Below are 16282 nucleotides of genomic sequence, written 5' to 3' on the forward strand. Positions count from 1 at the left end.
AATAACCCTTTTAATCTTTTTGCAGCTCATTTAAATTCATCAGGTGACGAGACAACAAACCCAACTCAAATTCCTCCATCAGCCAGATGAAGCAGGAGGCAGCTGTCAGAAAGAACTCATTGTATAATCAAAGGTCTGTTGCCAGATTTTTGTGCGGAGTACTTTGTCGATAGTGTCAATTTTGACAACAGCAGACTAAAATGATTTAAAACTGGACTGGTACTCTCTCACATATGGGAAGAAGCTCAGAAAATGTTAGCATTTATGAGAATGAAGTCACTATTTTTATAGTCATCGCAAACTGTAACATCTCTTTCCAGTTCTTTCATCACATCTGCCGTTTAAATGTGGAACTGTTTGCAGTTTATACCTAATACGTTTGTGCAAAAGAAGAACACATTGCTGCAGTGATGCATTGCCAATCACTTTTATGCTGCACAGGCTGGTGATCCTGGAGAGAAAAGCATCCAAACAAAGACAGAAGAGAATGAAAGAATGCTACCCAAAGACGTAGCTGCTGGTACAGAATCCAGTTCAGCTCATCAAATGTCCCGTCTTTAAAGGAGAACAAAGAGAAACAAGTCAACATGACAAGCCTTAAATAATACTCACCAACTGGTCAATTCTGTCATGGTTTGAGCTTTTATTTTCTTTTATTTATAGAAGTATTCAATTTAGTTTTCTTACGTTTCAGTAAAAGTCTGTGCAGTTTTGGTTATTCGGTTTAGATTTGCTATTTTCTTTTTCTTTTATCTTGCAGCACAATGAATTTGATGCATTAAATAAAAGCAAACATGTAGACTTCAGTGGTCAAACTGTAGGTGCACAGAGAGAGTTACAGAACAAAGAGTGAGTTAAAACATAACTAATGTTTAGCAGTTCTGATGTGATTTCAGTAGCTCTTGTAGGGGAAGCCACAAGCCCCATTTAAAAGAATCTCTTAAAACTTTTCTTCTTTTCCATATCAGACACAGGAAGTATTAATCATGCGCCAACTTTGCTCCAAGCTCCAGTGATCTACCAAATTAAATGCATGTTGTACTGAAGCATTCCTTATTGCCACCACCTTGAGTGCCGAAGATTAAAACAAAGATCTTGTGCAATCTGTTAGAGGTTAAAGTATATGATAAAGTATACTCTCAGCTACTACCACACCAAATCTTAGCTCAACATCTGTAAAACTGACTGAATTCTATACATTTTTGTGTTTGCTAAGGTTGATTAACAGTAACAGTCAACTTGAATCAGGCTCTTCAAAGGTTATTCAGTTGTAGATGGACATCCACTAATAACTTTGAGAGTTTCATTAAAATACATTAACTGGTTTATGAGATATTTTGCTAACAGATAAAAACATGCACACACAGACACAAGCAATTGCATGATTGGAAACCTTTCATGGCAGCAGGTAATAATTTGAGGTCATACGGTCCTTAAATAATCACTGACTACTAATTTCAGTTGAAAAATGAATGCAAAATGTAAAATATTTGTTGTTATGGTGTCAACACTTAATCATTTTTAGTAAATTCTTAATAGTGAGTTTAATCTCAATCTTACAGTGTGTGTGTAGAAAAAAATCAAATATAGACCCAACAAGAGTCTAACTGATAAAACATTTTAACAGGTTAAGCTCATCCATTAGTACTGTACATGAAACACACATTGTCAGTGAACCTGACGGGAAAAATGTCTCTGAACTATGCAGAGCCGCAAAAATGCACAAAAAACTACAGCATTGTAAGTGTTTTTGTGCTTTAACACCATTTTGTAGCCTCAGAATAAGCAGGTCTAGGAGTCTCAGTTCATATTAAAATAGGCATTTTGCAGGAACAAATAGCAGCTATCACACACTAGTGGCACTGCATCACAATGAGCTTGTTATGGTGCTAAAGGAAGGAAGGAAGTGCATCCTTCGCAGCCTCGAAGCCTCATTTGCATATTTTCATATTTAATTCTGGACAGCAGAGACAGGTCTTGATGTGCCTTAATGTGGTGCCTGACATCGTCTGAGCCCTATAATTATTTCTCTGACCTGCCCAACAATCATCTTTCTTTGAGTTAATTGGTAACATAAACAAATCCTCAAAGTAGTCCTATATCTTAAGGAGTATTATTCATGCTTAACAGCAGCAGCAGAGACCACACAATTGTAAAAGATTCCTGTGACTCATCACAACTTGTTCCATTGCTGCTTTATGATGTGCTAAATTACAGTTTCTTTACTGAAACACTGACTGATAATTGCTACAGATATTGTGGAACATGTTTAAATCTTCTCCAGCAAAAACTTTAAAAAGTTCTTTTAAAAAAAAAAGCATTAAGTTAAGAATGAATAATTAATATAAGTCGAACTTGTATTATCAAGCTTATTCAGCTATGGAAGTCATTGTTGCTGACTGTTCAATATTTTAAAAGGCTTGAGGATGAGGTGAATGTCTTTTTCCTTAGATATAGCTCTATGCTCTCTTCACATATCTGCACTGTGGCACTTTTATTGCGCTTCTTTTTTGTCTTTCTTGTCTGTGTGTGCTTAATGTTTGGCGTGTTGTCGTTGGGAGTGAATTTTTAATGAAGCCATGGCAAGCTCTTCAGTGCTGTTCATCTGGGCATGGAGTCAGCGGAAAAGCTCTTTCTCTCTGGTTCGACCATCTGTTTGAATCAATAAGGGGGCTCGAAACCCCCAGCCACCATTCAGGGCTCTGGCAAGCTGGCGATTAAAGGTAACCCCTCTCTGTGTTCCTGCAAGTCCTGCTCACCACCAGTAAGGTTAAATGGCAGGTGTTGAAAGAAGAATATTATACCCTGCACAGTAATGCTAATCCCTCAATTAAATTACAGCTCCTAAGCAGACAGGATGTTCCTGGTGCTGCAGCTCCAAAAGCAAAGCCCTGTGACATGTTTGAGCACTACAGTCCGCATTTCATGCTGAGGCTTTGGATGGATTTATGGAGGGAATGATACTCTGCAGAAAGACAACAGTACACAATGTGTCTGTGCTGTGTAACTAGACATTAAAAGCTTTGGGATGTGTTGGTTTAGGATGGCAGAAGTATTCTGAAGCGCTCAAAGAACAAGAACACAAAAAACCCTCTTTGTCCCGTTTGTCTTTGTCTGATGTTTACAGTATGCGACTGTCAGGACAGCACAGCATTGTCTGTCTTAGGCAGATGGGAAAAGACTGAATCAGAGTCTTTCTTCTTTAACCCAGAGGGGTGCTCATCTAATGGGGAAAAATAAGGTTGTTTAATTGTAGTTTATCTCAGAGCCTGATTGCTTTTATTGAGCTCCATTATTCTTGTTAATAAGCTTGTAATGTGAACGCTAATAATTTGGGGGCGAGTCTTTTCGTTGCAATGCGAGAGCCTGGCATTTTTTGGCCACTAAATCCTTGGCTGCATTTGTTCCAGCCCAAACATCTGTTTGCTGCCCCCTGCATCGTTGTCATTGACCTAGCAATCAGTCAGGATGAAACTTTATCTCCTGCGGTTAACATTTCTTACCAGCAAACAGCCCCGAGTATAACAGAGTAGTGAAGTGCACTGGCCTGAATCAAGGAGCGCATAAAATTTATCGGTCACTTCTAAAATATATGATGTATGTTTTTAGATCATTTAAAGACACCATATAATTAAGCATTTTTTTTTGAAAGAGGTTAGCATTTATTCCTTTGCAGAAAAGCCAGTTTATAAAAACAGTATTATTAAAAAAAAAAAGACTAACATTTTGCCTGCCAACTTGGAATTGGACAAGTAGACTGGTATTAAATTGGGTTACAAAGTGACAAGTATGCTAAAACACCATTGGCATTTGGAACAGGTAGAAAGCATTAGGATTACACAAAGAGTGCATTATGAGTGAATAATGCACTCTGCGACCAGTTTGGACATGCAGCAAAGTGAATGTCAAAACTCATTCAAACACACATTCCTCAGCTCAAAGTGCTGCATATCATGCTTAAACGAGGATACAAGGAATCCTATCTTCTGCTCATTCCTTCATAATGATCACCACAGAAACAGAGGATGGAGATGCTTGTGCCAGAGATGCAGATACAGATGATCACAGACAGACAGACAACAAATCACCCATCTTGGGAGGAATGGAGGCAATACCTCGACATGAATTGGACAAAGGGTAAGAAAATACTCTAGAGTTTGAACAGCTCTGCATACGTTCGTTTACATGATTAACAGAACACAGCATGATGTGAAGATGTAAATCCAATGTGCCGAGGCATTTGCTGTCATTTATGCAAACAGAAATGTGTTTTGCAGATAGCTAATGTATTTAAATCTTTGTGGTAATAGATAAAATGCTATCAAGAATAACTATGAACATAACGCTGTTCTAATAAGAATGCTACACTTTCTGATGTAGTTGAGTGATCTAATGTTTTCTCCTCTATTTTACACCAAACCCAGTGTGGTGCTTGGTGGAACACAGAGCAACACACTTGGTTTTATAATCAAACAGTTATTAGAGAAACTGGAAACTGATAACTGTTCCCTAATGTAATGGCATTCATAATCAGCGAAGTTATTTCAGACTCATAACAACACACTTTGCTTCCCCGTTCCATTCTCTGAATAAGCCATTAAACAGGCTTCAGGCTGTCAGACCTATCAAGCTTAAAACCCCAAAATTATAATGATTAACTTGTCCTTGCAAACTACAAAAGAACAAATGATATACTGATACGTTTACAGCAGGATGATAAATGAAAGACACAGAAAATGACTTAAAATAAAATAATTATAAAACTATTTTAAATTCTGTCAGTTCCACAAAAAGAAAATCTCTTTTCTTCTTGTAGCTTTCCCATCAGCTATAACTGCTGCCATGACTGCACAATAACACCCTCAAAGATGCACACACAGCCTGCGAAAAGGAGGCACTTTTCTTTGTGCAGAGGCCTCTATGACTTCTGAGAAAATGTAATAGCTGATATTATCTCACGTTGCCACAGTGGCAAGGAATAATGGGGTCCTCTCCATTAAAGACAGTTGCACATGCAACAGCATTTCTTGTTAATGTATGTTTTTAGAAACACGCGAGAACAGGAAAGTAAGCAGAGTGTGAAAATGCTCTAAATCTGAGCCCTTTCTTCTCTGATCTTGCCTCTGCCACATTATCTGCTTTTCCTGTGAACTAGACTGTGTTCATTTTCAGAGGGTTTATCAGTAATGACATGCTGTGTTCTTGTGTTGACAGAACAGGAGGTTGTTGCTCTGCGTGAAGCCAACTGAGTACGGCCATGCCCCGGCTGCTTCTGAGCCCACAAGTGGAATAAACTTTTCTTTCCGTATTTCTTGCTGCTTTGTTCCCTCATTGTCTTTCAGCTGTACATCTTTAATGAGCTGGCATCTTCTCTTTCAGTTTATAGCAGCCCACTGCGTTCATCACCTATTCTGCCATGCCCTCATGCACAGTTTCTTTTTATCTTTTTTTTTTTTTTTTCATTTTCCGATGTGCTTCCTGTTGGCATTTCCAGAAGGTACAGAGAAACGGCTTCTTTCTTTTTTCTACAATGAAACATTTTCTGCCACAGCACTGAATATTCTTTGCACCAACATTCACTGAGTTATATTTCATTCAAAAACTTGGGGTATGCAAAAGAAATAAAATAAAACTTTTAGCAGAAGTTATAATAATAGAAATAAAAGCTTCAGAAATGACCCGATAATGACAAAAAAGTAGCAAATCTTGCACTTCAATTCAAGTACGATAAATCTACAATAGTTCTAATCAGGGCCAACATCATTTTTTGCACCATAAAAACTCTAGATTAATTTTTTGCATGTTTGAACTGTAAGGCAGATGGAGGGAGAAGCATTATTAAAAAGCCTATCTTTCCTGGACAATTGAGTTTTTCCATTTTGCTCCTTCCTGTCAAAGGCATCACTCCATAAAACAGAACAAATGAGATTTGGTGAGTAGATGAATGGCTTCCTCATACATGTTCAATCTAAATCTATCATTAATGAGTTAATTTATCAGTGGGATGGGATAAAACTTCATAACACAGAACACAATGGCTCCATTTTTTGACAGGGAGAGGAGCTTTCGCAAACGGCTGGCTAACTGCCACTTCACAAGTGCAGGAGTGTTCAGCAACTTCAGCGTCTAAAAATCGCATGTGTAGCAATTCAGGAGACATGCTGACATGAGGACTGTGAACCTCGTGCAGTAATTAACGGCCTCCTGCTTTTGTTGCAGTGGTGACAAGAGGGATGCCTCAGTCACAATGGATTCATATCTGACCGCTTTGAAATGATTAGAAGGGCGCCATAATAAAATTCAGACACCACTCAAATAGGGGTCACATCTACAACTTATCTAAAGTGTCCAATGAACATTTTAATGGGCATAGTTCATTAAAAGAACAAGGGATTCAGCTTTAAATAAACAAAATCTTAGAGTTTGTTGATATTTTTGCAGCCAAAGAGAAAAAAAATATTAAAAAACTGAACTAGTAACCTCGAGTTATGTCCGACAGGCTAATAAAAACGTGTCAGCTGAGATGAGGAGAAGAGATAAACAGCAGAAGAATAAATGATGGTGAGATGCAGGTGATTCATCTACAGATGATCATATGTGAAGAGCAGAGGCCAGAGCACTCCGACATGCTGAGGGTGTCTGAGGACACCTTGGACAGTGATTTATGGGACACTGGTCGATGTGTTAATGGACTGGGCCTATGGATCATATCCATCCCAGCCATGTGTTGTGCAGCTCACAGAGCAGCACAACACATCATCATTGACTGAAGTTTTGGATGTATACAGTACAAAAACAAATGACAAGTGATGCACATCACACACACACACTGTAACGTTTCTCATTTGTCCTAATCACCCTGTCGTGATTTTGTGCTGACTATTTAACCAAACCCTGTCAAAAATAAACAAAAAGGGCTGCAAACCAACAGGGAATGTGTGGCTCACAACTGTAAAGGACATCAGAAATAAGTGTTCAATCTGTGGGTGTTATAACACTGACAGAAAAAAAGGTTTCAACAAGAGAAAAATATAAATAATAAAACTAAAACTTCAATCATGACGATGATTTTCACGGGGTTTATTTTCCCACTTAAAGCCCGTCTGACTTCTAGTCCTAACTTTCATCAAACAACATTAATATTTCTAAAATAAGTGTAATTACAATAATTATAAAGTTGAAACTATTAAAATAATTGAAGACACAGCAAATCAAGATAATGACACAGAACTTAAATTACTTTATCAATAAAGCTTTATTCAAAATATTCATTCCTTCTCACATGAGGTAACACAAAAACTTGATTTAATTCAAAAGAGAGACAGAAAAGAACTTAATTACTTAATTGCCGACACTCTCCAAGGAGAGACTAAAGCCTTTTTGCTGTCAGCTAAACAAGCAAATATCAGAATACTGCAGAAAACAAATAAAAAGACAGGATCTGAATTCCTCACTTTTGCCGTGTAGTTTACAGCTAAGTTTCTGCTACTGGCTGATCTGGCCTCCAACCCTCTTAAATGTGAATCATTGTTAAATTTTTATCAAGACATAAAACAGGTTGGAGCCAGACAGCAGTGGCTCAGCAGCACCAATCTTCCATCTATGACAGAATACCTGCGTTAATTCAAACCTTGTAAACGCCATTAAAACATCAGGGCTCGTACAACATTTTTTATGACATAAAAAGGGAATTTTATGATTTTGTTTTAGTGGTGAAAATGTGTGCTGTACCACTTGTTATCTGACAACCACCGCAGGAAAATAAACAGAAATAACATTTACCACAGTACTGTAGACCAGAATCAATAGAGGAGAAAGCTGAAAAACTGGAGACATATTTTCTGTGAAAACCTACTGAATACTGAGTGCTGAATGACTGATAAAAGAAAAAACTGAGTTGTTTAAGCTAAAAGAAGCAAAACATAAAATACAAGCAGCAAAAGGCTAGCTAAAAGACGCAGAAGGCTATCAAGCAAAAGGTAGCATGAAAGACTAAAATAAATTGAGTAGATTGCAAAGATTTCTTTTTTTTTTTTTAAACTGAAGAGATCTTAATGTGTTTTTATGGGAAAATATTCCTAAATAATGTCAAACATTTTAAAAAGAACTGTAGTTACAAGAACCAAAAGTCAGAGGATCCACCTCCTGTATGTGTTGAACGTTTAGATATCCGAACGACGAAAATAGAACAACTTATGCAGAACAAGAAAGATGCTAAACTACAAAAAACAGGAAATAATAGCGTGAATGCTGAATTAGCATTCATACACAGAGAGACTGTAAGTCTTAGCACTAAAGTATGCATCGTTACAGCTAAACAGACTTTAGTCAATAAGCCAGGGCTGTTATCGCAGCGTCCTGGCACTCTATATTGTTTTCTGTTTAAAAAAAAAAAGAAAACAGAAAATTGAATAAGGCGGCTCGGAGGTTCACAGTTTACACGTTACCTGTGCTGTTAAGAGGCGCTCTCATGGACTAACACTCGTTGCAGATCTATTTAGTCGTTTGATGAGTGTCCTTTATGACGGCTTCCCGCCCTTTTTTCACATGAAGTAGCCCTTTGATCCGATTGGTCAAAAATGACCCCAATTTAAGGAAATATATAAATAAATAAAGCAAAGAAAATCATTTTTTACTGTATTCTGGAGCCAGCATTAATCATTGTCAGCAGGTATACACAGCTCATATGCCCCTAACACGTCCCATTTCCTCACCGGCAGCCATCCTGCCTTTTGATAGGACAGCATACTCGTTCATTTATAGGAGAGCCTGTCAGTTTTGTGCTATTTACTAATGTAAATGTCCCCTGGATGAAGTCATTCTCAGGCATTCCCTCGCTGTGACATGGAAACAGGCAAGTGCTGCCACTTCAAGTTATATCTGTATCCATGCTTTACGGAATTTAGATATCTTATATGCAAAAGTGGTTGAAGGTTACGGTGACCTCCAGGCAATGCACAGTGTGCTACAGTGATTATCTTTCCTCATGGGACAAAAGAACCACCGCATAATTCAGAAGGATCAGCAAACTAAGACTAAATGGGAAATACGTTGGCAGAAGTTCAGGAAGACTGGAACCATTTTCAAACAATATCAAAACCTTTGCTTTATTCCTACCTAAAAACAGTCCAATATAAGAGTCTCAAAATTGTTCTCTGTGAAGAAAAATTATATATCTATCCTTGAAGGAGCCTTGAATGCCAAATTTTTAAACAATGATCTCGTATAAGCTGTTAAAGCTTGGAGAATGTGTTGGGAAATACCTCTCAGCTACAAGCACATCAACATTCAGCTCAATATCTTTTAAACTGAGTGAGTTAGTCGTTTTTATGTTCTCTGAAGTCGATTACCTGTTGTTGCCATCTTAAAATCCATCCAGTGATTCACAAGATATTTTGTTAACAGACAAACAGGGTTGACTCCAACAGTTAATGCTAATATTTTAATATCACACAATGTGTAGAGCTCAGAGCATGTGTTGTAAACGACTGTCAGCTACAACCACGCCAAATTCTAACTCATTATCTGCAACACTGACTGACTTATAGACGGATAAATCTGCTGACAGACAGATAAACACACAAAAAACAGATCTACAGTCGAACAATTCCTCTGGGAAATATGTAAACAATGTAAACCACGTAAAACTCAGCTGAGGTTTTCACCCAAACCCTTTTACAGAGAGGTCTTTCATTTTGTTTACACAAGAGTTCCCTAAAAGCTATCATATCTGCTGTTCTCCTACAGAGTTACAGGACAAATGAATTACTGGGTATTAAGTGTGGCAAACTGCAGCGTCTCATAGGCCCGAATTAGAAAGAAATACCACTGCTGAGATCCATTTTCAGCTACACAGGAGGCAAACGAAACAGTTCTGCTCCCGTCTTTAATACTCTCTCAATTTATCCTCTGACTGTTCAATGTGGCCTGCCCACTTGTTTCTGAAGCTGATAATCAGCTCGGGAAAATTACCTTATCTGCATTTAGCATTCAAGAAAACAGAGGAGGGAAGTCAACAAATAAAATCCTACACTGTAGAATATTCTAAATACGTATTTGTGAACGACAAAGTATTTCAGCCACTCTGAAGAAAAAAAAGTGTTTTTTTAATAAAGTTTAGAGCTTAAAGCGCACATTTTGAGACTGAAATGTCCTTTTTACTGACAGAAAAAAGTCATGTTTCAAGTGTTAATCCAGAGGAAGTGAACCCCACTGTGCTCCTGAACCAGACAGGGATTGTTTTATTTGTTATCAGGATATTAATAATGTATGTGACAGTTATGGGTGCTCCTTTACTGGGTCAACTACAAAATAACATGACATATTTTAGCTGAAACAAATGGAGGTGCCGTTTATTACGACCGCTGCAGCAGAACTTGTTTCAGTCCTTCACAGTAAGAGTCTCAAATGCATACACTGATTGTTGACTTCTAAATCCTTTCAAAATTTGTCTGGTTTTGGCTGCAGTATCCATTCACTTGAGAAACAATAACGTTAGCTATAAGCTTCAGATATTTAGAGAGAGTTTTTATTTTGAATGATTCAAACAAGTTCTGTGAGTAACAAACCATACATCAGATTGTTAGTAAAAGGTGCACCCATAACCATAAGATACAATAATACCAGCCTGATAACACGTGAAACAAATACAGTCAGGTTCAGGAACAAAGTAGGGTTCACTTCCTCCAGATTAGTCTTGAAACCCCCCAAAACAGAGGTTACTACTCTGTATGTGTTTCAGACTCTTATTTTGAAGCATTCAAACAAGTTCTGTGAGTAACAAACTGTACCTCAGACTGTTTCAGCTAAAATATTGCAAACTATTTTGTTTTTAACCTAGTTAAAGGTGCATCCATAACCATAAGATACAATAATAACAGCCTGATAACATGTGAAACAAATACAGTCAGGTTCAGGAGCAAAGTAGGGTTCACTTCCTTGATTTGTCTTGAAACAACTTCCCCCCAACACTGCAACTTTTTCCTGTCTGTAATATTAACACTTTTACCTAAAAGCATAAAAATAACTACATTTGTTATTTTGTCTTCTTTTGTGCATGTTTGTGTCAAAGAAAGAGATATTTTTTTCTGTGCATGTAATACGGCAAACAGAAAGATGGGGGTCTCCACAGGCATTTTTTTTTTTTCCCCAATACTGAGGAGTTTTAAATTGCATGACTGACATTCATCTATCTGTATGTAGAAAGAGCCATGTCCTGAGGGCAGGAAAGCCCTGTATGGTTTCAAGTGATCAGTGAGAGCTGCCTGTTTATTCTGGGTGTACTTCCAGATCAGTACATCTCCCTGTCAGTCAAAAGTCTGATGCCATGAGGGAAAAATCAGTTCCCTGCTTGGCTTCTACATGGCAGGGATCTACCTGGCCACATCCCAGCTCATAGAAACCGCTTTTTATTGACCCATACAGCTGGAGCACCAAGTACTATTTCGGTTTCCTTCAGTTTGACTGGCACGGTGCAAGTAGATGCCACGGGCACATTCAATGTAATAAATCCTTGTTACAGCTTTCAGCATTTGGTTTCAGAAAACTGCTTGAGCCACCATTCTGATAATGTGCAGGAGGCAAATGTCACACTGTATTTGCGTTTTTAGAGCTTATCCATTTGTTTTAGCGCCCTGAACACAAAAAGCTCACAGGCCTCTATCCATTTTTTTTAAAACTAGAAAGTCACAACAGATTCAGGATGAGCAGACGTCTGAAAAAGGAGCCAGCGGTGATGGAGTAAGGGCACGGGTACTCGGCAGACATTGTAATCTCCACGGGCCAAATCACAATCCCTCTCAGAGACAGACCAAAGCTGTCACAACTAATAAGATGCTTTCATGACAACAAACAGTATCAGCCTGACCCGGTTTGCAAAAAGGCAACAATGCTGACAGATAAAGGAGCAGGGATAAGCTGGGGGATTTCGATGTTTACTTTTATTTGAATCTTTACACAAGATGATGTGGTTGAAATTACATTGACCATAATAATCAAATATCCACTTCCGAAATCCCTTATCATGGCGAACGCACAAAATCCATATAGACGATCTTCACACTAAGCAGATGAGTTTCAGAGACACAATAACAGTTTACAATCACTGATGAGCTCTTAAACAAACAGAGTGAGACGTTGCCAGGTAAACTGCCACCTCCAAAAAAAAAAAAAAAAAGAGCTAATGAACCCACTGAACAGTGTAACTACGTGTAGGACTAAAACTATTTCTGCTTTGGTAGCTACTGCATGAGCTATTATCCCAAATAATTCCACCCTGTACATAATAGCTGCAAAAAGAATATTACTTTTGAGAATATGGTGCTGTAATAAAGTTGTTGTGATGCTTTTAGCCTTAGAAAAGATGACACCAGCGTCGACTTGTACAGCCTTTTGGAATATCATGGTTAACCGAAGGAAAAACAGTTGCTTCCGAATGTTTAACCTAAAAGAAATCAACAACGAGACAGATTTTCTTAAATGTGTCAAGTAGGGTGAGTAAAAGTAAAAGAGGAACCTTGTTATCATTTGTAAGTGTGAACAGACGCGTGGCACTGGTAACGGTAATTTCTAACAAAAATAAATGGCAAACTGCAGGTGTTGAAGCAGGATTTGGAAAGAAAAACTTATGTAAAAATGCAGCACAGGCAATTTGTTAAGCTACATTAGAGACAGACAGCAGTGAGGTAAAGTAATGCTGAATATTGTTAGAGTTTATGACTTGTGTTGAGATGACAGAAAAGAAAAACTATCTCAGTTTATTGAACTGATTGAAATTATACGCTGTGAGCCATCCTTTATGTGAAAATGAAAATTAAAGAAACAACACCTCCTGCTGCAAAGAATTCAGTCTCCAGATGATGCCAAATATTTCCTCAATGTTTGTTGGAGTACGCCTTTTTAATGACCGACATCAGTTGGTAAATTCCATCAAAAAGACCCTCCAAATGTCTTAATTCTAATTTGTTTTGTGCGTGCAGATTGAGAAAGGAAGAGAGGTGTTAGACTTTTTCAGAAACAGATGTTGCATTTAAAAATTCTGCATTTTGGACTTTAATTCTGAGTCTTTATCCTTCTTAAATTCACTTTTCCTAAGAGCATTATCTGAACTGATAATAGAGTATTAATACTACTTCAACAGCTGTGATTATGAGACAGTTTTCATCAATTCCATCAAGTATGGAACAGCGTGCTGGGGGTGGAACAGAACATGTATTTGCACTGAATCATCACCGTACAGACGCCTTTGGACAAATAAATTAATTTGTCAATCACTTATTTTGTATTAAGCAGTGTGCTATTTATTTTATTTTTAATTTTTACTAACTGCCATGACAGAGAAGGAGTAAAGAAACTAAATTAGGGACTGAACACTCGCCTTCACACAGGAAAAGATACCTTTTGGTTTTAAAGTTTATCTGTTTAGCACATGGCCTGTAGGACACTGTTTAGTTTAAATTGGATTATTAAGATAATTTGTCACAACCTTTTTATTCGTTTTATTTTATAATGAAGTCACCATTAGATAAATCTTACTCTGCTGTACACAACCTGCTGCCTTGGAGCCACCCTACTACCAAGGGTGGGTTGTTTATCTGCCTCTGCTTCTGGGAGGATTACTGTCTTTTCAAAAAAAACAAAAATAATAAAAAAAAAAAAACACCAAGTGTTTGGCATTTATTACTTGCTTTTCTGTACAGAACCATTAAGTACAATATAAGTAACAGTGTCTTAGACATACCGTTATTCACTAATACTAAAATCAATAAATAATGTGATGTTTTTACTTACATTAATTTAGATATTTTGAATATAAACTTGAAGATTTTGTCCAAGAGGACAAAAAGCTGTGTAGACAATATGAACCTTGATTTTTTTTGAATAAACAAAAATCAAAAGTGAGAACTGTAAATTTCACTGTTTTGGTCCTTTTTCTTAACCGTCTGTTTGCTGTTTAAATTAAGGGATACAAGTGTGTCCAAATACTTGCATATTGTAACAAGTCTTAACTAGAATTCAAGGATAATGACGACAATATTTCCAATCTTAGTGAAACCAGATTTATATGTGATTGCGTCCTCACCTATTAGAGAATCCAGAAAGATGCAATTCCCCAAAAAACAGATGCTTTACGCTTCAGAAGGTGGGAAAGCATATGATACAGGTACTGTCTTATATATGCAGAGGAGACAGCTGGTTCAGGTTTTGGCGTGTAAAAACGCATCGCCGCCATGCCGCACAAGCAGAACAGTGGGAAACAGATAAGAACCCAAAAGGGAAAGAAAAATCCTGTCCCTGATGGATCCTTAGCATTCCAGAAACACTAATTAGTCACAATGCTGCTCCCAGAGAGCTGATAGGAAATATTTGCATTTGCTTATGTTGACATGAAAACAGATGGAAGGGATAAAATAAATAAATGTGGTTTGTCTTACACAGGGGTTTATAAAGATACCTCTAACAGTCCGACTACACAAATCTATATATAAAAGTATTAAAAAGTACATAGCAGATAGGGGAATTTACATGTACAATTATATATTATGATTATTTTTCAGAAGGAATCTTGGTTTCTTAATAGGACCTATGAAAAATGACCAAAAAGTGATGGATTATTATTAACCCTGTAAGTTTCGAAAGCTTTGCCTCCAATTTTAAAAGTTATGGGGAGGAAAAAAGAAAGAATATTATCTGAATCGCTTTAAAGCCATTTCTATGATGCTGTCAGATTGAATATCATTAAACCTTTTTATTTCTTTTACTTTCCCTTTTCCTCTGTCTGCAGCCAGTTGTCATAAAGCACAACCAAACCCCACGAGGCCCCCGGTGCAGTCAGACAAAGTACAAAGCAATCACATCTGCTGATTAAAGCTCTAATGCATTCTGCTGCATGGGGCTGAAGCCTGCATCATTAATGAAGAGCAGATATTATATCCTGTTTACAGGGAAAGGAGAGGCAGCTCAAATTAAGCATTAGCGTCCCCTCTTTGCTCTGCTTCCACCCACATGCTGATAGGACTGATTGTCCCTTGCTCAGCATTGACCTGCAGACTTTAGCTAACAGCAGGCTGNCACTGAGAAAAACACATAAAACGATGGCTGAACCATGACATCTGTAAGTAAACACTGTTGGGAAAAATCTGAGGCTCGTTTGATGCTTGTTTATGTGCGAATGTGTCTTTTTTATATTTTTATAACTACATACGAGGATCACGTAGTTTAGCTAATGTCCCTTTTCATCTACTTTCCCAACTGTTTGTCCCTCAGTTCCTCCCTCCCCCCTCACTAGCCCCCTCGTCTCTGTGGCATCAGTCCAGCGGATGCGGGGCCAAGTGGTGAGTCTCGGAGGGAGGACACCCGCTCTGCGTGGTGTTTGGGACAAATACTGCAGCAACGTTTCCCCTGCTCTACCCATCTGTTGGTTTTGGCCCACTCAGCTGGGCTACAGAACAAATTTGGCCAGGCTTCTGCAAAAAAAAAAAAATCGTTTGTCTGGCAGCCAGACCACTTTATGGGACTTTTCTGTAAGTACGGTCAGCCGTAATCAAATGTGAGAATGGATTTGGAATTCTGGGGTTTGAACAGTGGGACGGTCAAATCACAGGAGGAAGGTCATTCCCACAGAATCTAAAACCCATCAGCAGCTTTAATATGTCCCAGGAGAACGGATGCTCCTTTGTAGACACATTTACAGATCCAAAAAAAGAGAAAGAAAGATGAAGGAACATTTAAGGGACCAAATATGTAGTGTAGTATAAATGGATAAACTGATAGCTTAAGCTCCTTTGCAGTAGTTGTTATCAGAGAAACATGCGATTAGTCCCATTTGGCGTGGGCGTAGAACTGGAGTGCCATTGTCTTAGCAACTAATTATTATACAGCGAGTTAATCATTATTGAAAACTCTAATTGGATTATCTTCGAAGAACACAAAAAGGACTAATTATTCATCAGGAGCACTCTTGTGTAAACACTGTTTATTTTTCTCTGATTTGCACATCCCTAAGCCTTTCTTACCTCCTGAGCCACAACACTGTCACATCAACACAGTCAAAGTCAAGTAAACAGTGACAAATCATTTGAGTCATCTGCATATAAAACAGTAGAAGCCCAAGAGCAGTCTGCACTATGACAATCTAATTACAAAACTTCAGTGGAGCACAAAAGAGCCAGAGAAGGAGAGTGAAAAAAAATAATTCATGCAGCGTTTTCCCTCTGCAGCTGCATTACTTTAAAATGCATTGCCTTTAATTTATCTGCATCTTCTAGCAAAGGTGAAATTTGAC

At 37.9% G+C, this 16282-nt stretch overlaps 1 protein-coding gene and 1 long non-coding RNA gene across 5 annotated transcripts in view; one reads left to right on the plus strand and one right to left on the minus strand.

Moving 5' to 3' along the window:
- macrod2 (mono-ADP ribosylhydrolase 2) overlaps positions 1-16282 on the minus strand; it is a 403284-nt gene that overhangs the window by 143280 nt on the left and 243722 nt on the right. The gene's annotated exons all lie outside the window — the stretch shown is intronic.
- Positions 4014-5308, plus strand: LOC119616672. Its single transcript, XR_005232640.1, has 2 exons — positions 4014-4137; positions 5215-5308. It is a non-coding gene; the product is annotated as an uncharacterized LOC119616672 (long non-coding RNA).

The sequence above is a fragment of the Kryptolebias marmoratus genome, linkage group LG22 (assembly GCF_001649575.2).
Source record: "Kryptolebias marmoratus isolate JLee-2015 linkage group LG22, ASM164957v2, whole genome shotgun sequence".
NCBI classification, from domain to species: domain Eukaryota; kingdom Metazoa; phylum Chordata; class Actinopteri; order Cyprinodontiformes; family Rivulidae; genus Kryptolebias; species Kryptolebias marmoratus.